General features: G+C 40.6%; 1 protein-coding gene across 39 annotated transcripts in view; it reads right to left on the bottom strand.

Moving 5' to 3' along the window:
• FOXP1 (forkhead box P1) overlaps positions 1-20461 on the bottom strand; it is a 618285-nt gene that overhangs the window by 334470 nt on the left and 263354 nt on the right. For 8 of the 39 annotated variants that reach the window (XM_081528331.1, XM_081528356.1, XM_081528348.1 and 5 more), the window contains exon 1: positions 1657-1834. The exons of 28 other annotated variants lie outside the window; for them this stretch is intronic. The gene's annotated coding sequence lies outside the window, so the exon portion shown is untranslated. Of the gene's footprint in view, positions 1-1656; positions 1835-9278; positions 9377-20461 lie in introns of those variants that run through there. 3 more of the 39 variants (XM_081528326.1, XM_081528322.1, XM_081528340.1) reach the window with 1 other exon arrangement.

The following is a 20461-nucleotide window of genomic DNA, read 5'->3' as shown; positions in this document are numbered from 1 at the left end:
GGCTTGCCCGTGAAATGACTTCAGGCTGGCAGCCCCCCAGCAACTCCACGTTGGCCCATCTCATTTGGAAAAAAACACTCTCTTACCTTAAAGGAAAGTAAAACCCTGGTCATGGTCATGTGAAAATATTTTATAGGTATCCTTTAGCAGGCTTTAAATGTTGAAACCTAAAAACAATATTTGCTGTTTTCTCTTTGAAGCTCTAACAAAGCCTTTGTTTTAGATTTACCTTGAGTGTGTGCAATAAGAGTTAATAATCAAATCCGTCCCAACCCCCACAAATGTTAAACAAAAAGATAAAAGAAATGCAAATAGCTATTGTCATGGAAAGTTAAAGTACCTGTCTGTATTTTTAAGTGAAAACTATTATCTCTATCAATCAAAATTTAAGAATACAATAGCGCTAATCACAGAAGGTGCTCTGACGGAGTTACTTTTCCTCATTTAAGAAAAGTATTTTTCCCCTTAAAAACAGAGCATAAAAGTCATATACTTACAATTAGATAAGGTATTTGTAATTTTATTATTAAAAACTTTCAGCAGCCTCACTGTTAATAAATGTTTCTAAGTCTCGAGACTGATTTGTACCTATGAAGATCCAAGTCCCTACATATTTTAATAAGGTTGATGAAATTTTATTTAAATTCTCAGTTTCCAACCTGCGGGGGAACAGCACACTCTTCTGTTGAAAAGAGTTACTCAGACAGAGGCAACAGTTAACTGGCAATGAAGACTCCTTTCCAACCCTGGACACAATTCCTAGTCTCTGAAATAGCTACATAAGAGGTATCTTCCCTTAGACGGCTCATCCTTCTTAACTGTGGCAATTTATTTTTGAAATTATCACACGATTTCTACCACCATTCCCCAGAATGATCAAAGGGCACAGTGTATGCCTCTTTTTTTTTTTTTTTCTTAATTCACTTTTAAAAAGACTGGATGAGACCCTGAATATCGTGCTTTCTAAAGACAGTACAGGAACAAAAACTAGCAAGACCCCAGATAGTAAAACAAACAGCTCAAGATTAAAATTCCTAGAGCAAACAGTTAAGCCAGGATGCCATTATGCAGGCTGAGCCTGGATGGATGTCTCCTCCACTGTGGGGCCAAGAGGCTGTCATCTTCCCCCCAGCAAGATCAGATTTCCTTCCCTCCCAACCGCCTCTCTGAGCAGCACGGCCAACATCTCCAGTGTGCTATTAATATCAATGAAGAGCCGATTCGATTTCCACTGAAGAAAACCCTTCCTATTCCGGCACAGACCTTCGGGGAGGACCCTGGCCCGGGTATAGACAATACAGCGGCAGAGTTTCACTGCTTTCTTACAGTTCGGTCTTGCACACTGTTTGAAAGCTTTTAGCAAACAATGGCAGCATTATCTTCAGGATAGTTACAAAACAGGATTAGGACAAAGAATAATAAAGCTGTTCTCTCTCTCTCTCTCCCTCCCCCCCCCCCCACTTAGTTCCCAAGAGCCTCTCTCTGCCAGGCGAACATTTCAGCCACATTTCCTAGGAGGCACCTGTACTTGTCTATTTCAACGCCGCCAACAACTGACAAACGGCCCAGGAACCAGGATCAGAAAAGCGGCAAAGTAGCCTCTCAACATTTGGAAAACGAAACAAAAGTATGAGCCTTGGCTTCGCACACACTTACCCGTTCATGGTGGAGAAGGGAAGCTTTAAGGGGCTGGAGAGGCAATTTTCACACAACGGAAGAAAGTTGAGAGTTGGTGAGGGAGAAAGTGCAGGCACTGGGAAGCCTGTGGGCTCTCGGGACTCCAAGGCTGGCGGCAGTGTGAGCAGGGACTGAAGGTATGTGGGCTAAACACAACAAAAGCCACTGCCTTACTCTAGATTAAATATGCAGGAAGAGGCCCCTTTGCATAAACACAAACACTCAGCAAATGAATAACTGGCTCAATCAGACGCCCGCTGTGCCTTCTACCTGTCCTCTCTCTGACAGGAGACACCGCCTGTTCCAGGGGACAAGGACTAAACAGGAGACAGTTAAATGTTCTGTTGCTATAATAACAATTAAAATGAATTGCATTCATTAGTAATTAAGAACTCACCCCTGGGGGTGGTGGTGGTATGGGACTGGGGTCGGGTGGGGTGGGGGGAATACAGGGTTATTTTATCTCCAGCTACTCCAAAAAGAACTTGGCTTAAGACACAGCAGTGGAGTTTTACTGTAGCTTGCATTTAGGTCTCTAATATTCAAGAGAGGTTTAAACAATCAACATATTTTTCAGCCACAGTTTAAGGTCAGAAATACACCTCTTGTTTCTCTGATTTGCCCCATTATAAACCAATCCTTTTGAGTCTGTACCTACAGAAAAATCTGTCTCATCTATGTATAAATATTTTCATATATAAAATATATACATACATATACAAATATGTACAGGCATATACACATATATACTCTCACATACAATATTCATTCATATCTAATTAAAGAGAAAAAACCAAAAAAGAAAAAGTATCCCTTTACACTCTTTATAGTTCACTAATGATTTAAGAAAAATAATTTGAGTCTTCCAAAAATACACCCCAAACGTCTGCCTTTCAAATGTCATCAATCCATGACCACTCATTTAAAAACACTACCCATACATTAGAAAGAATGCTTTTAACTGAGTGGCCTCAACCACTTATAATTTCAATTAAATAACATAATTACAGTCAACAATTTTCTCCATTTTGGCAGAAAATATGCCATACCTCAACATAATTTGTCCTTAGAACCGAGGAATTTAAACATGAGGAAAAACATGCGGGCGCTAGGAATTCACTACTGCATTTTCTCAGCTTACGGCGTTAACTCGCACTCACCTCTAACCTCTGACTGCATGCATGTTCCAGCTACATGTTGGTCTTAGTAACTTAATTATTTTTTAATAACTTTTGCAGTATTAAATGATTTCGATTGAGACATAAATAAGATTATGTTCGCCTATTTCCTTTTAATGCCACATATGACTTTGGGGGCAAATCTAACACTGCTGTTCTATAGGATGTATCTATATTATTATTGGACCAAAAAAAAAGGGTAGGTCATAGATTTTTCAGAGCCTCAGAGGATGCACCGTAATTATGCCAGCTAAGGGAAACAACAAGGTGGCTTTCTATTTTCAAAGTGAGTTTTATTTTACTAATACCACGCTGTTTCCTAGCTATATCATTCTGCCCCAAAAGGAAGAGAATATTACCGAAAAGTTTTTTTAAAAAATTGTGTCACAAACCAAAAAGCCAGTCTTAAACATATATTACAGTATAACACAAAGAGAAAATCTGAAAATTCCCAAAGCTCCCCTGAAATAAAACACAGGTTCTTTAAGAGGAGGTCCCAAGGAAACTAAAGATGCTATTCCATTCCCTGTTTTGTCTTGAAATGACCTTCCAAGTCAGGTGTTAGATAACCCACTTTCATAGACGATAGTGATCTAACCTTGATGCAAATAAACCATAGAACAAAATTTAATCAGTATATCACTGTGAGAAAAGCCTTTGTCCATCCCAATGGAGCTTCTAATGACTGTTTTGGCAGTTCTGGCGGGTAGTTATGCTTCCCAGCTCATCTATATCTCATACTGGTTGAGCAAGCTAATGGAAATGCTGTTAGTGGAATCCAATATTAATGCTCTGTATCGTGCAAACCTGGATGCAACTGAATATATTATACAATTATAGGTAGTATCTAATTCCATAGGTATTAGATACTGTCCTCGAAATTAATATTTTAATGAGGACAGTGAAATAAAGATGATAGTCCAGGTAAGGGATCCATGCACTGTGGCCCCAGCTAAGCTCCTTGCCGCCACAGTGCTGGATCCCCGAGCAAACAACACAGACGTAGGGACTGTGACAAAGATCCGTATGCAAGCTTCAGATGCTGAGTGACACATACTGATGCACAGAGTCAAAGATGTCATCCTCACACCAGTGCCACTCACTGTAAGCTTGAGAGAAAAAGAAGAGGGGAAAATGGGGGACGGGGGAGGAGTTGCAGTCAGACCTCCAGAAAATAAACAGGGTGTACAGTTTCAAAGGCTGCAGACACAGACATTTCATTGTTCAAGCCAATTATCAGTGGAAAATAATAACAACAGATGGATTCAGAGTCACTGACTTTTCATATGCACTTCATCTCGGCGGAACAGATGATGAAACGCGAGAGCTATCTCAAAAAGGCAAAACATCTTTCAGTAAAAGAACTCTACGGTCCAGATGGGGACCTTCTAAGGCTGCTGATTATCTTCTTATAATGTTGTAAGATAGACTTACTAAAACATTTCAAGAACTGATCAGATATGATGCGTACAATGGCTTCATTATTGGAAGGAGTTGCCTCAGACTTATGACTAAACCAGGCAGAGATTTCAATAAGGTTAGGACTCTAAGTTTCCTGTTTTCTCATCGGGGACCGCAGGTTCCAACTAAAAACTGGAAATTTGTGCACAACAGGAGAATAAACCATCGCCCAAGGATCCTACATTTGTGCTCTTCTCTTGTTTGAGCAGAAGGAAAAGAAAAAAAGAGAGAGAGACAAACTGACAAACTGGGACTGTGAAAAGGACATTAAATTATTCTGAAGCATTCCATCATGATGGGGAAAAAGAGCTCCAAAGCAATTCCTTATTAAAAGCATTCAGTGATAAAATATCATCCTTTACTTACATTTAGAACATCTTAAATATTCCTTGCCACTGGTGACTGCAAAATACAATTTGCTTTCAGTAGGAAATAAATATAAATTTCAATGATGGTGTGAAAAACAGTTGTAATAAATGCCAAGCAAACACGAAGGCAAAAACCCACCAACCAACTCCACAGCATTCCCACTTAACTTAAATATCACCAAGTCAGACCTGCAGATAAAATACAATAGGTAAACTACAACCTGACAATCTGCTATAAGAGAAAAAGTTAAAATCTCTCATCAGATAAACCTCATTCCTACTGGAATAACAATGTAGCTGTACTGTCTGCATCCACCCATCTGCCATCAATTCTACCTTCCTAATTTTGCAAAAATCTCTGAATGGAATTAAAACATGGTTGAAGTCACTGTGATAAGAAAAAAGAAGAGCTAATCTCATTATTTACTAACATACTTAACATTTAAAAATATTTTTATGAACACACTGTTGACTTCACAAGTTTATAATGTAAGTAAAAAAAAAAAATTTAAGAGCAAGGCTTTTCTTTCAAAGGACTCTGACAAAAGTAAATTCGTAGCAGAACATACAAGCATGAAGAAAATATCGCCAAGGGCCAAATTCTGCAACTGCTTTAAGAAGCAAACAAGAACACAAAAGATGTGTAATGCAACCATCTGGCTCGCCTCATACTTTATCAATGCCTCAACTTTCTCCCCCACCCCCTTAGCCAGCCCACACCAATGCCACAAAACCAAATGGCTTCACTTATGTTTCCTGCATGGCAAATTTACACAATGCACTCAGAATACAAAAGTTGGTTTTTACACATAAACTAGTGTCTTAACATTTTTCCTCACTTGAATGATTTTGTTATTGCTTATTCAGTGCAGGCTTTCTTCAAAAAAACATGCAGAACCTCACTGTGATAAAGATGTCCGCACCTGGATCCATTGGTTTAGGTTCAGAAGAATCCCCCTGAGAAACCCTCATCTCCACTATTTTGTGTTTTCTATGATAATCAGATACTAGATATGGACATCTGAAAAAAAGAACCCTAGAAATATTGCAATTAAATCTTTACTTCTTTTCCCTTTTTGCTCTAAAGTGAAGGATGTCTCCCTAATTGATTATTTGAGATAACCAGACTCATTTTTAGTCACTGTCCTTGAATGTAGCATGCCCATTGCAATCCTTCCTTATTCTTTCAGCTCATTCTACACTTACTGAGCAACTACAGTGGTATCAGGAGCTGGCTGGACAATGGGTGACCTAAATTGCCATATTCCCATATGATAATAGAGACTGCCTGCTCCATGAAAACCAGAATGACACATTTTATAAAAAGTCTTCCACATCAGGTACGCTGAAGCATTTTATTTATGTACATACTTATCTGGGCAGGCAGATACACTAGATTTGAGAAGTCGTGGCCCATCTGTAAGTATCCAATTGCTTTCAGAGGAAGGAATTAAGACTTTCAACAAATCACTTTTGGGTAAAATCAATACAGGCCAGCATAAATGATTCTCACAAACAGGCAACAACTAAAAATTACAATAATTAGGAAAGAGACAGCCTCACAGGCCAACTCCCGTCTCTGCTATTCCACAGGGGCAGGCCCCAGGCAGGGATCCTGGGCCAGGAAGGAGCTCTTGGCCAGAATTAAGACGTGCATGGCGGGGGCCACATCTGGTTTATTTCTGTTTTCTTGCTGACAATGGGTTTTCCCCTGCGTCCCTCTCCACGTTCCAGGATAAGAAGGCCTCGGCTATTTTCTCAAGGGACTGATTTTCAGTTCCCTTGTGGGTTCTGCCTGGGACCACAGAGGCTCCTGGTCTGGACAGCCCTGGTAATCTTAGGACACACACAGCGAATCCCGCCACCGGGTGAGGGATTCTGCTAATTATTTAAACCTGCAGTCACGTCTGGCCACCAGTTGGCAGATGCGGCTCGTGGCTGCCTACCAGGCCTAGGTTAGCACAGCTGGAGCCAGATGACAAGCTCTCGAAGACATTCTTCTCGTGGCCACATCTGGCTCCTGGCGGCTTCCATCTGCGGTGAAACATTTTGTTTGGTTTTTCTGGGAAGTTTAGGCAATAGATAAAACCAGTCAGATTACTCTTGACTGCATGCATTTCAGTTTGGGACAAAATATCAGAACTTAAACTCCATGAAGGCAAGGAGTTCATCTGTCTTGCATGTTGTATCTTAGTAGAAAACAGGAGTTACACATGGTCATTGTTCAATAAATATATATGGAGTCAACACTACGAATCAGCATGTAAGTTAAATAAAAACAATCCTGTACTTCAATCCAGCTCCTCTATTCCTCTGTTGTATGTATAGTGGTAAACACTCTGGGTGCACCTAGGAAAGACCCTCAAAGTGGCTCCAGAGTTGCCTTTTACTGCAGGCACACTGACCTGGGGAGAAAGACACTCAAGGGTGAACCTGCTCACATAGTCACTAACGGCGGGAAGACCTCCCAGCGATCTTTCCTTGAAAATAACCCCTCTCTCCATAGTACCCACACCCTGACTTTATTAGGCCTTAAACTATAAAACTTGGCAGCTCTGTGCCCACAGTGCTTACAAGTGACCTGAAAGTAGAAACTTACCTTTTGGCCATCAGAGAAATGCCAAACGATGAGGCAACTTTCCCTGGCTCCTTTTCATTCCATTTCCTTTCCCATGCCACTCTTCCTGAATTCTCTGACATTCGCAGGTCCCAGATCCCTTCTATATTCAACTTTGACTCATCTTTTTTTTTTTTTTAAGGTGTTTTTAAAATCAGTGTAAGGCTTAAATTACATACAACAAAATTCACTAATTTTATGTGTACAATTTCATAAGTCTTGACAAAAGCATACAATTTTGTAATCACCACTGCAATGTTACTGACATAGAACCTTCCCATCTCACAAAGCTCACCATCTATCTGTGCCAACTAGAAATAGACTCAGAAATGCTGGTATAATTTAGAGCCCTACGAGGCTCACCCTCTCAGCTCCTTAGCTGGAAAGGATTCTGACACATATAGGGCACTATGTTAATATTGACGCTAGGGAACCTTTCATCCTGATGACAGTAAAGCTCTGTTGAATGCCCCCAGAACCTGACAGAGGAGGAGGGACATTTGGGAGGAGCTTGGCGTGGCTGCTTACATGTGATGCTCCTTCCCCAATACAGCAAGTTAACTTTCCTAAAACAAGAATGGCTGAAACAGGCAGATGACTTTGACAAGCTCAGCATATGGTCTTCAGCGAAGCAAAGCTACTCAGAAGTGCACTAGCTGAAGCTGTTGCCTGAACCCACTCCGGCTCCCATTTCTGTCATGGAAAGCAGTGAGGGTGGGGGTGGGGGTGGGAGTGGGGGTGGGGGTGGGGTCTTTTTCACCTCAGTCTAAGTGTCTGAAAGAAGCTCTAAGTCCACCCTGGGGAACTGGGGATTCTCATTACCTGAGGAACGAACAGCTCACCTTGTAAAAAGGTGGGCCAGGAAAACCCCTGGGACACCCCTAAAATACCTCTCCTCCCTTGTTCTGGATTTCTGTAATGACTTTATAAGGGAGAGAACACCTCTCCACAACCCCACAATCACAAGGAGAGTTGGAGACAATCAAAGGAGAAGCAGCACAACAAGATGCAAAAGATAGCCAGTGGTCCTTAGTTAAAAAGAGGCTATACTGTTAAAAATAACAAGAAAAACCAACTAAACTAGGGGAAAACCTTGGTGATGGGGGGGGGGGGGTCAGGGTAAGGATGGTAAGTAAGGCCCAGGATGTACAAGACGGATATCTTCATTTCTTAATGCTTCCTTGGGCTGTTTCAGTTGAAACCCAGTATTCTACAGAATAGCGCTCCACAGAACTATTTAGTCTTGGACAACTCAGATCTCACAAGAACAGATTCAAGTCCAAGAGTTCAAAACTAAGCTCTGCTGCTTACTGGTCTGGTGAATTCAGGCAAGTTATGATACTTCAGCTCTCTCCCCCTCAGTGTCCTTACCCACTAAATGGGCTGAATGACAGTGCATAATGTGCTTTTGAGGAATAAATGCATTAACATACAAAAGTGCTTCAAAAAAATGTGTCTGGCACATAATGAGTGATAAAGAAACGACAGCCACTGTTATTCTAACCAGAGATAATGTAACTAAATCTAAAACTTCCCATGCTTGATTTCTACCATCTCTACAAGCTGTTAATAATTTCTGGTTCTGTGCCATGCTACAAGCTAGAAGAAAGGAGAGAAGGTATATCCAAGTTTAAACTTAATGACACCGTGCTGAAATAAAATCAAAGTATTTATTCTTCCCTCTCAATATTAGCTGGAGAGTTGCAGGTTTAAGATAGGGGTCTCACCTACCCCGGTGGAGAGTAAATCATTAGCTACAAGAGATCTACCATCCAAGCAAGAGGCAACTGCTCATCCCACCAGCAACCGAAAAGGACTTTGGGGTGATGTTTAAAGAAGGTAAAAGAAGAATCTGGCCTGAAACCCAGAGATACTGAAACACATTTTCTAGTACTTTTCAAGTCTGTGCATATAGATTCTGTTACTGATTTAGGATCTTAAACAGTTTGTTTATTTTTTAAATGCCTTTCAGCTCACCTTTAATAACATGTTTCTTTGACTTGGCTGAACTATGCCTCAGAAGAATTACAAGCGGGAATACGGCTGGGTGAAAGGTTCAGTGAACTAATCCACACCTGGTCCATGTAAAAAAAGAAAAAGAAAAAAAGGCTCATATTTTCCATATAGAAACAAGTCTCTTTATGTGAACCAGGCTTTCTTTCATTTAATTGCTAAGGCACTTTCCACACCACACAATCTTTCATGAGCTTCTTCAGTGGGTGGGAAAAAGGCCATGGGACTCCCACCCAGTCATACCAAGGAGCTTTACCTGGGACGACGATGATGACGATAAAGCACAAACCCCACTTAGAATAGAAAGTGATAAATTTATTTTGGGAAAAATTCCTTGACCAAGCTTTACCAATGACAAAAAACAAGGATGTTCCCCAAAAAACTGACTGGGGACCAAATAAAATGCCTTGTATCTTCATGATCAAAATTTAGGCATTTCAGTGGAAGAAATAAGGCTTAGATGGGAAAAATCTCAGATGAGAGATAAGAACAAACATACTGTAGAGCTGAAAGGCACCTGTGGTGGGGCAGGGGAGGGGTCCAGTCAAGACATTCCCTCCTGGGAAGTGGATTCAGTGTATGACTGAGACCAAGTGAGTGGTGTGGCCAGCAGCAGAGACGAGAGCCTTTGACTCCCAAGTGTGGAAAAGCGAATGGCTCCAATGGCTGTTGGAAACATCAACCATGCTAAAAGGAGATTCTGGAGCAGAATCCTATGAACAGCAAGAGTGCAAGAATATGAACACAGGAATCAAAATGTCCTATAAATCGTGCCATCATGTTGCTTCTGAACTTGAATCTAAACAAGCTAACTTTCTTCTGGAAAGTCATTCACTTCAGTGCTCCATGCATATTGGTTTTTTTTTTCCTCCCTTAGTTTTATTCTTAAGAAAATGTCTTTTAAATCAAGTCTCGTTTAAAATAAGTGGAAAAAGAGATTTTTTTTTTTTCCCTCCGTAGATAAGGGGGCCAAAGTGAAATGGAAAGAACCTTTCACTAGAAGACAAGAGAGTAGTTTCTACTCATGGATCCACCAATGACTCTGCTAGAATTTGGTACGTCCCTTCCCTTCTCCAGACCTGTCTCCTTGTTGGGAAAAGGGTGTTAACTCAGGGATGATGTTCAACTGGTACCCAGCGGTCGCCTGATGGAGCTGTTCAAATACTGAAATAGCTGTATACAGGCTGGGAAACAGCCTTTGGCTCTCTGCCCCCAATCTCTCCAAGTACACATTTGGCCACTACCCTTCCGAGGATCCTCAGAGGCACGGAAGCAATGTCCTAGCAATGTGCCCCAGGGCTATGCCTGGTGTCCTTCCTGGGTGGCCAATGTCTGTGCTGTACCTGCTAGCCATACTGACCAACAGCCCAGATGCTCTGAGAAGTCCTTTTCCATGGATATGATGTAAGGACCATGAAGACCAGCTTATGAATGGAGGAAGACACTACCTGGGTCCCAGTGAGCAATGGGAGTCCTGGAACAAGCAGAACAGTACACCTGCGATTTACCCACCTTCCTCCCCAAGTTACTTTCCCCACTTGGAGCACATAGATGTGGGCCTGCAATCAGGTGGCCAATCAATGCAATCTTAAGACAAACCTTAGGGCTAAATTTGATTTCAAAACCTAAAAAGAAATTTATCATTGTAAAACAGCTCTCAAAGTAAAATCCTGAGCTCTGAGGGAAATTACGAACATGTAATCAAATTATATTTACTATGGAAATTTCTAACAGCTCAGACTTTCTACTCGGCTTTTACAACTCTTTAGGAGAAGAAGTAGTTCTCTATCCAATGTTCCAAATTTCCACAGCAGAGGTAAGGCATTAAACACAGTGAAATGCACAAGAAGGCAAAAAAATCCCCATTATTGTCGTTTCCTTCAACCCTCTGTGCCTTCTTTGCCACCATTACTCCACAGTCACTCCAGCATCTCGCTGGCTGATGTGACGCCATGCTGTCACTTGATCAGGTGTGGAGCACCACATGGTCTGAATAAATACTTATCCACAACCGCATATTAAATGGGAATTCGCAAAGGCGAGCTCTGGAGACAAAGACGTTTCTATATAGAAATATTAACTAAGAATTCGAGTAAATGGCCTCACTGGAAAAAAAAAAAGTTCTGAAGTAGCAATATAAACTATATTTAATAGTAACAAAAAATATTTTCCTTTTGGGAAAGCAATTTGGGCTTCTAAAAGTTACTGCCTTCCACGTGACTGAATTCTTCCATTTCCTAAAACACAGATGCTAGGCCCCCCAATTCTACCTTGTGAGAGTCCACTTTTTAGACCTGTCTTCTCCCAAATACAATACTCAAGTAAAACATGATTTTGAAGCTTTTTTTTTCTCCCCTCACCAACAATTGTTATTTTCTTAAGCATTTGAGTATCACAAGTCCCAAAGAACATATGTTCCCAAGGAAGGGGAAAAAAACAGGCTCTAGAACTAATACACAATGAAAAATAAATTTAAAGCAGCCTTCTGGTCTGACATAAGAATATAAAAATGATATGAGCAAGAACAGCTTAGTTTACATACTTTTCAGTCACAGCTGCTGCTCTAAAACCACAATACCTTTAAAATGACATTTTAAGGAAACAGATACAGCAAGACTGCAGCCGTAGCTGGATGAAGCTAATGCTGAATTCAAGGGGCTTCTCTTTTTATGCACTTACTTTATATAACCCTATACACTGGCACAATTAAGAGGAAAAGAAAGAGTCACTTTTAAATAATGTCATGATAAACCAAGAGAATAACAAATAATTTTTACCCAGTAAGATTCTTTTTTTTTTTTTTCTTTTTCCTTTAAAATCACCAGACTCAGACATCAAAACGGAGTTTCGGGGACAGAAGGAACAAGTCACTTCTGCTTGGTTAATATTTAATTGGGTGCTAAAGATTCCTTAGAGAGACCTCTGCACCTCCAGTGACAAGACACACAAGAGGCTCCTCTCTCTGCAAGAGATTCAAGCCCTTCCCTGAATAAACGAAAATAACATACAATTAAATCAGACTGTTCAATTAATAAATTACTTCGGTGGACCTCACAGGCCAAGTCCTATTTAATTACATAATTTAAAAAATATTTGCACATTGCAATCACCGAAATTGGCTTTGAGGTTTCATAATACACACTTAACACTCGAGTTAGAGAACAAATTTATTTAATAAATGCAGGCCTAAGAGCTAGAAGGCCATACCACTCACATTGCAAAATCACTTAGCACATCCTCAGAAAAAGCAAATAAACTTTTCCACTATTTAGACGTGGGCTGCTGTTGAATGTCAGGAGAGGTTGGCTGATTTTCTTGTGCATTTTCTCTGTCATGTGTTGCCTGTAAATCTGACCATTTTGAGAGGTAATTAGAATAGAGCTAATGGACAAAATGGTTCCAGTTAAAGATAAATTAAAGATAAACTAAGGTGGAAGATGTCAAGAACCCAGTAGTAAAACCCTCTTCAGAGTAAAACAAAGAGAAACCGTATTACTGCCCCATTTTTCACTTCTTAGAATCCCAAAATACACCATAAATTAACAAGGTTCCTGAGTGTAAAGACGTGTTCCATTAGGGAAGCACACACAAATTTAGGGGTGAGAAGGACATTCGTAAAAAGGATAGAATTACATGGTGTCCAAAAAGAGGGCAGAGACATTTTAAAGTGACTGTATTTCTTATAGTTGTATTGGGGTCAGTGATACTGCCATTAAGTGAATTTTCTAGAAAACCACTTGACCACTTTGGCACCACAACTTGTTTTGCCCTCACATTTTGATGGAAATCTTTGTCAGACACATATACTTTCCACTGCATGCTTAATACCCACCATGTCCTCAGAGCTTTTGTGTGAAGTTAATAACTCTATACCAAAAGCCCCAGACCACCATAACAAGGCTGTTATTTTCATTTGTGGGTCTTCCAAACCTGCTGGGCCTCCACATGCCGGTTCTGCTTTGCTCCCCAAAACATCCCACTTGCTACCAATTAAAAAGGTATCAAAAACTCTGCAACTTAGAAAATTTAAATAACACTTAAGGAAGAGATTTTGGTGAGACCTTGAAATCTCTCTTACAGAACAAAATTAGGAGATTCACTTCTCAGTCCCCAAGTCCCCTTCACTCTCTTCCCTTACACAAATTTCTGGAAAGCACTGGCTACACTGGTATTCTCCATGGGTTCACCTCCCATACCTCCCTTGGTCCTCACATGGCTCTGTTGCTAAGGTTACTGAGTTTTAAGTCTCTCCTGATTTGGTGCATTGGCCAACTCTCTCTTCTTCTCAAATCCTTCAACTCTCCAAGGGTCCTCCCTGGGCACTGGCCACACATTACCCGCCAGCTTCTTCGGCCCCCAATTAGTCCCTCTCCCACACCTCATGGAATGCCCCCACCATCCACCCAGTAAGTGAGGCCAAACATTACCGAGGCAGCTTTGATGCCTCCTCAGCCACATTCAATAACCATATCTGTTCATTTTTCCTTTTCTTCATCCCGACCAAGACTTACTAGCCCATACAAGAGAGCCTTATGTCAACTTCTACAGTGGCCTTCTAGGGGTTTTTTCCTGCATTTATACTTAGTATCCTCAAAAGAATCTATATGGAGGACACCTGATCTTCTAAAATGCAACTCTGCAAAGTTTTTTCAACCCTCAGATAGCTTCCTTCACTCTCATCTTACTATTTTGACACTGGGAGGGATGTCAAAATTGATGGAGCAGTTTAATGCCACAGATTTCCCAGATGCATGTCCCACCCCTGCTTAAAAAGTTCTTAGAGTCCTGAAGGCCAGGAAGTCAAGGTGAAATGTACAAAGGTACTCAGAACACCCTTCCCGTTGGGGGCCCTGCCTGATTGCACCTCTTTCTGCAACCCTGACTTTTATTCTACCACCAACAGACGCTGTAATAACATATAATAATGCATACTCTGCAGTCTCCCACCGGAAGTCTTGGCACAGACCACCGATCACTCTGTCCTGCTTCTCCTAGAGAGGGCTCACCTGTCCCACGTGACTCACGCATAAACAAATGCCACTTCCTCCAAGAAGTATTCTCTGTTCTCTCTTGAGATCTATGACCCTGTGACTGGTTCCATTTGAATACACTGTTTGTTCTAGTATAGCAATGATTCCAATTTATTACAGTGCTTTGTCTAATCAATAGTTTTGCCTGGTAACCAGGATGATCATTCTATTTAAAACCACTTCATATATCTCCTTAAAAAAATTTTTATTGAAGCATAATCAACATACATTATATTAGTTTCAGGTATACAACTAATCTCTCCTTGAACGAATAAAGTTGATGAATTCTACAAACAAAGTCAATGACAACAATTCTATGGTTCATTCATAAAATCGCCTCTTCTCTTTAATTCCTCTCCACACTAAAATTGTTCAGCAAGGTGACGTCAAGCAGATCACATCTGTGTAATATTTGTTCACAACACTGAAGATACTAGAAATGTTATCATGGATGATAATTATGTGAATGGCTGAGATATAATCTGGACAAAAAATCCTATGTTCTGTTGAAGTAAAATCACCTTACTATTCATAACACACTGAAAAGGAAACAGGATGAGCAGGGAAGCTATAAGGATTTAATCAAATAGACTTCTTATAAATAAGAATTGAGAGTCACTATCCACCAAAATGCAATTACCCTCCCCCTACTGGCAATGTCCTAATTTAGACTCTGCACAAAAAAAAAAGCTTTCAGGTTATAAGACAATTTTACATTAAGGTCTTAGATGAACCTCAATGCCATTCACTCTTCCGGATCTGTCATCTGCTGAACTTCAGCTTTAATTATATCATCACCTATCCCACTTTCAGCAGCACAAACTTTAGAGTCAATCTTCAAAACACTGGTAAAGGAACAGCCATGATGGGTCAAAACTGAGAACTGCAATTTTTGGCAGATTTGGTAATGGTGTTAAAACAAGAATCCTGGAACCAGTCAACAACAGCCTCAGACTCAAGAAATGGCATCACTTAAGTGATGAAAGGATGAAAGCCAACCTCTGGAAATGTGAAATGACCAGATGGGCTATTAACAACAAATAAGGCAACAGAACATTCTCTCTGGGATTGATATTTTCAGAGACCCGGAAATAAAAATGTCAGAGAAAGATGTGTCACGTAGGAGGAAATGAATGAAAGTGATCAAAAGATATATAAATTCCCAATTATGAGACAGACAGCTACCAAGGAATGTAAGGTACAACATGATAAATATAATTAAAACTATAATATATTATATATGAAACTTGTCAGGAAGTAAATCCTATGAATTCTCATAACGGAAACTTGTTTTCTACTTCTTTAATTTTTATCTATATGAGATGATAGATGTTAACTATATTTCTTATGATAATCATCTCATGATGTATGTAAGTCAAATCATTAAGCTTGTACACCTTAAATGTACTCAGTGTTATATGTCAACTATATCTCAATAAATGTGGAGGAAAAATGTAAGTAAATACTGACAGACATAACAAAAATAAAAACTGTGTGGTTTATAGTGTAATGAGAGGTAACTTTTAAAATTCGGCTCTATCGCTATCTATTTCACACTGTACATAAATGCCCCCATTGACCTGGCATCACCAACAGGTCATAGGCATCTTGTTCCAGCACCACTTATTGGTTGCATGGCCTTGAATAAATCAATGGGCTCAGGATCTGGGCTTCAGTTTCTTAACACTCAAAGGATAGAGTTGAACTAGAACTAGATGTTACTAAGGGGTCCTTCCAGTTTGAAGATTCTATGAATACATCACATTCTGAAGAGCAGAAATTGTACATATAATTTATAACTTGTAGCATTTATATATGCACTAATTTGTATAACATTTTCATTTATATTCCAGAAATGCTATCTCTTCCTGAGGTTAGATACATAGAATTCATAAATTATACAGATTTCAAAAAAGTTATATACACGTATTTTCTTTTATTAAATTTGTTCAGTTAAAAGACATATTCAACATATTGTTTAGTCCTGAATATCAATTTTTTTTTCTTTTCCAATGCTGAAGTAATCCCAGTGCCTACAGGGACAGAGGCTCACATTAATGAGTAAAGCAGCCTGGAGTAGAATGACAAGTTCTAGCCCAGGCACCAGCTAAAAGGAGCAGTCACTTCACTGTGGACCCAATGTTGTTCTACTTTTTTCACAAAACCCAGAAACCCAGACTGTTTCAGGTATAATCTATTGATATTTAAACACTGGAAACCAATATCAACTCAACCAGCCTGAGGCTGTCAGACTGCACCCTGCCCAAAGGTGTGCCATCTTCTGTGACTTTTCAACCTGAAAACATAAAGCAAGCATAAAGCAAGAAAGAAGGCCTTACGACAGTTCAGACCATTGGGTATAGTGTAAGCAAGTCAGAACACCACCACCAACCTGGGACATGCAGCTTCCTTTACACGGAGTACCTATAACAAAATTTCCTACAAAATACATTAATTTTTATGAAATGTCTGTGAGGAGTTTGAGAAGATCACCGCCGGTAAATGAATTTTTTGTGCAGTAAATATCAGATGGAATTTAACATTTCAAGATAAGAATATGATGATTTTTATTCTGCTGACGGTGGCCAATAGCCCCGAGTGTATTCAAAATAGAAAAATACTTTATTTAGGAGCAATATTGCTCTATTTCTTGCTTTCAAACAGGGGGAAAACCCGTTTCTTTTCATTACACTGTTCGTTTGTTTTTAATGTTAATACTAAGCAATCTGTATCACTCACCTAGAGCCAGACATCCTGGAATGTGAAGTCAAGTGGGCCTTAGAAAGCATCACTATGAACAAAGCTAGTAGAGGTGATGGAATTCCAGTTGAGCTATTTCAAATCCTCAAAGGTGATGCTGTGAAAGTGCTGCACTCAATACGCCAGCAAATTTGGAAAACTCAGCAATGGCCACAGGACTGGAAAAGGTCAGTTTTCGTTCCAATCCCAAAGAAAGGCAATGCCAAAGAATGCTCAAACGACCGCACAATTGCACTCATCTCACATGCTAGTAAAGTAATGCTCAAAATTCTCCAAGCCAGGCTTCCGCAATACGTGAACCGTGAACTTCCAGATGTTCAAGCTGGTTTTAGAAAAGGCAGAGGAACCAGAGATCAAATTGCCAATATCCGCTGGATCATCGAAAAAGCAAGAGAGTTCCAGAAAAACATCTATTTCTGCTTTATTGACTATGCCAAAGCCTTTGACTGTGTGGAACACAATAAACTGTGGAAAATTCTGAAAGAGATGGGAATACCAGACCATCTGACCTGTCTCTTGAGAAACCTGTATGCAGGTCAGGAAGCAACAGTTAGAACTGGACATGGAACAACAGACTGGTTCCAAATAGGAAAAGGAGTACGTCAAGGCTGTATATTGTCACCCTGCTTATTTAACTTATATGCAGAGTACATCATGAGAAATGCTGGGCTGGAAGAAACACAAGCTGGAATCAAGATTGCTGGGAGAAATATCAATAACCTCAGATATGCGGATGACACCACCCTTATGGCAGAAAGTGAAGAAGAGCTAAAGAGCCTCTTGATGAAGGTGAAGGAGGAGAGTGAAAAAGTTGGCTTAAAGCTCAACGTTCAGAAAACTAAGATCATGGCATCTGGTCCCATCACTCCATGGGAAATAGATGGGGAAACAGTGGAAACAGTGTCAGACTTTACTTTTTTGGGCTCCAGAATCACTGCTGATGGTGATTGCAGCCATGAAATTAAAAGACGCTTACTCCTTGGAAGGAAGGTTATGGCCAACCTAGATAGCATGTTTAAAAGCAGAGACATTACTTTGCCAACAAAAGTCCGTCTAGTCAAGGCTATGGTTTTTCCAGTGGCCATGTATGGATGTGAGAGTTGGACGGTGAAGAAAGCTGAGCGCCGAAGAATTGATGCTTTTGAACTGTGGTGTTGGAGAAGACTCTTGAGAGTCCCTTGGACTGCAAGGAGATCCAATCAATCCATCCTAAAAGAGATCAATCCTGGGTGCTCATTGGAAGGTCTGATGTTGAAGCTGAAGCTCCAATACTTTGCCCACCTCATGCGAAGGGTTGACTCATTGGAAAAGACCCTAATGCTGGGTAGGATTGGGGGCGGGAGGAGAAGGGGACGACAGAGGATGAGATGGTTGGATGGCATCACCGACTCGATGAACATGGGTTTGGGTAGACTCCGGGAGTTGGTGATGGACAGAGAGGCCTGGCGTGCTGCAATTCATGGGGTCGCAGAGAGTCGGACACGACTGAGCGACTGAACTGAACTGAAGCAATCTGCACACATTAGCAGGAAGAGGCCAACTGTACATGGAATATACCATTACCCTCATCTTCAAAGCATAATGAAATGTGATCTTCTGCTACCAGATACCACCTTAAAACCAGTGCTACAGTGCAAGGGAGAAACACTGCTAATAAGAAGGAGTCTGTATTCAGGAAGGCTGCCTTGTACTACCCAATGGATTAAAGGGGGGAGAAATTCATGAGCAAAAGCATAAAAAGAAGACTAGATGGAAAACAACAATCCAGTAATAACTGTAATCAAGCTTTCAATGATGCCCCCAAACAGCCAGTAGCATCACCCTATGATGGTGGTGATGGCTGAAGTAAGATGATGGCACTCTGGCTTGAAACACAAAATGTGTAACAGTTATTCACGAGGGCGGAGGAGGGGGGGATGTATTTCTAAAGGTAGAAAAGAGTAAATGAGAATTTGGAGTGAGGGATTATAGCACATGATTTCAGTTTGTCTAAGTAAAAACTAACAAAGGCTTCCTCTTTAAATTATCTGGTTTGAGAAAGCCTTTCTTGTCACATTCACTAGGCATATGTCTTAGGTGGGGAAATATTGGGATAAATTTAAAGCAAATTCCTAAACCCCATGAGCAATTGAGAGGAAAGGGGAAATCAAAGGATGAAGAAGTTGAGGAAGCTGGGCTGTATGAGGCTGTCTGGTACAGAAAGGGAATGAATTTTAAACATGGGTTGACTCCCAGAAAGAAGTGATAAAGCCACCCTAGCAGCAGTGGAAGTCCGAAGAAAAGGGATAATTAAAGCAACACTTCATGTGCCCCAATATGACACTGTTCTTATTCCCACTTAACAGATAAGGAAGATAAGATCCTGCAAGATAACAAGGCCCAAGTCACACAGCTAATACACAGTGTGGCACAGATTTGAATCCCACTGTCTTTTCTAGAATACAAGGTCTAAACCACTATGTTTTGCTGCCTCCCAAACTTGGAGGACCGGATGCCATGATCTTTGTTTGCTGAATGTTGAGCTTTAAGCCAACTTTTTCACTCTCCTCTTTCAATTTCATCAAGAGGCTCTTTATTTCTTCTTCACTTTCTGCCATAAGGGTGGTATCATCTACATATCTGAGGTTATTGATATTTCTACTAGCAATCCTGATTCCAAACATTCAGAGAACTAAAATCATGGCATCTGGTCCCATCACTTCATGGGAAATAGATGGGGAAACAGTGGAAACAGTGGCTGACTTTATTTTGGGGGGCTCCAGAATCACTGCAGATGGTGATTGCAGCCATGAAATTAAAAGACGCTTACTCCTTGGAAGGAAAGTTATGACCAATCTAGATAGCATGTTAAAAAGCAGAGACGTTACTTTGCCAACAAAGGTCCGTCTAGTCAAGGCTATGGTTTTTTCCAGTGGTCATGTATGGATGTGAGAGTTGGACGGTGAAGAAAGCTGAGTGCCGAAGAATCGATGCTTTTGAACTGTGGTGTTGGAGAAGACTCTTGAGGGTCCCTTGGATTGCAAGGACATCCAACCAGTCCATCCTAAAGGAGATCAGTCCTGAGTGTTCATTGGAAGGATTGATGTTGAAGCTGAAACTCCAATACTTTGGCCACCTGATGCGAAGAGCTGACTCATTTAAAAAGACCCTGATGCTGGGAAAGATTGAGGGCAGGATGAGAAGGGGACGACAGAGGATGAGATGGCTGGATGGCATCACCAACTCAATGGACATGAGTTTGGGTAAACACTGGGAGTTGGTGATGGACAGGGAGGCCTGGCGTGCTGCGGTTCATGGGGTCACAAAGAGTTGGACATGACTGAGCGACTGTACTGAAGTGAACTCAACTGAAACTTG

The sequence above is a fragment of the Giraffa tippelskirchi genome, chromosome 9 (genome assembly GCF_054371585.1).
Source record: "Giraffa tippelskirchi isolate mGirTip1 chromosome 9, T2T-mGirTip1v1.2.pri, whole genome shotgun sequence".
Lineage (NCBI taxonomy): Eukaryota > Metazoa > Chordata > Mammalia > Artiodactyla > Giraffidae > Giraffa > Giraffa tippelskirchi.
The sequence above is the reverse complement of the archived record's forward strand: the minus strand, read 5'-3'. Positions and strand labels throughout refer to the sequence as shown.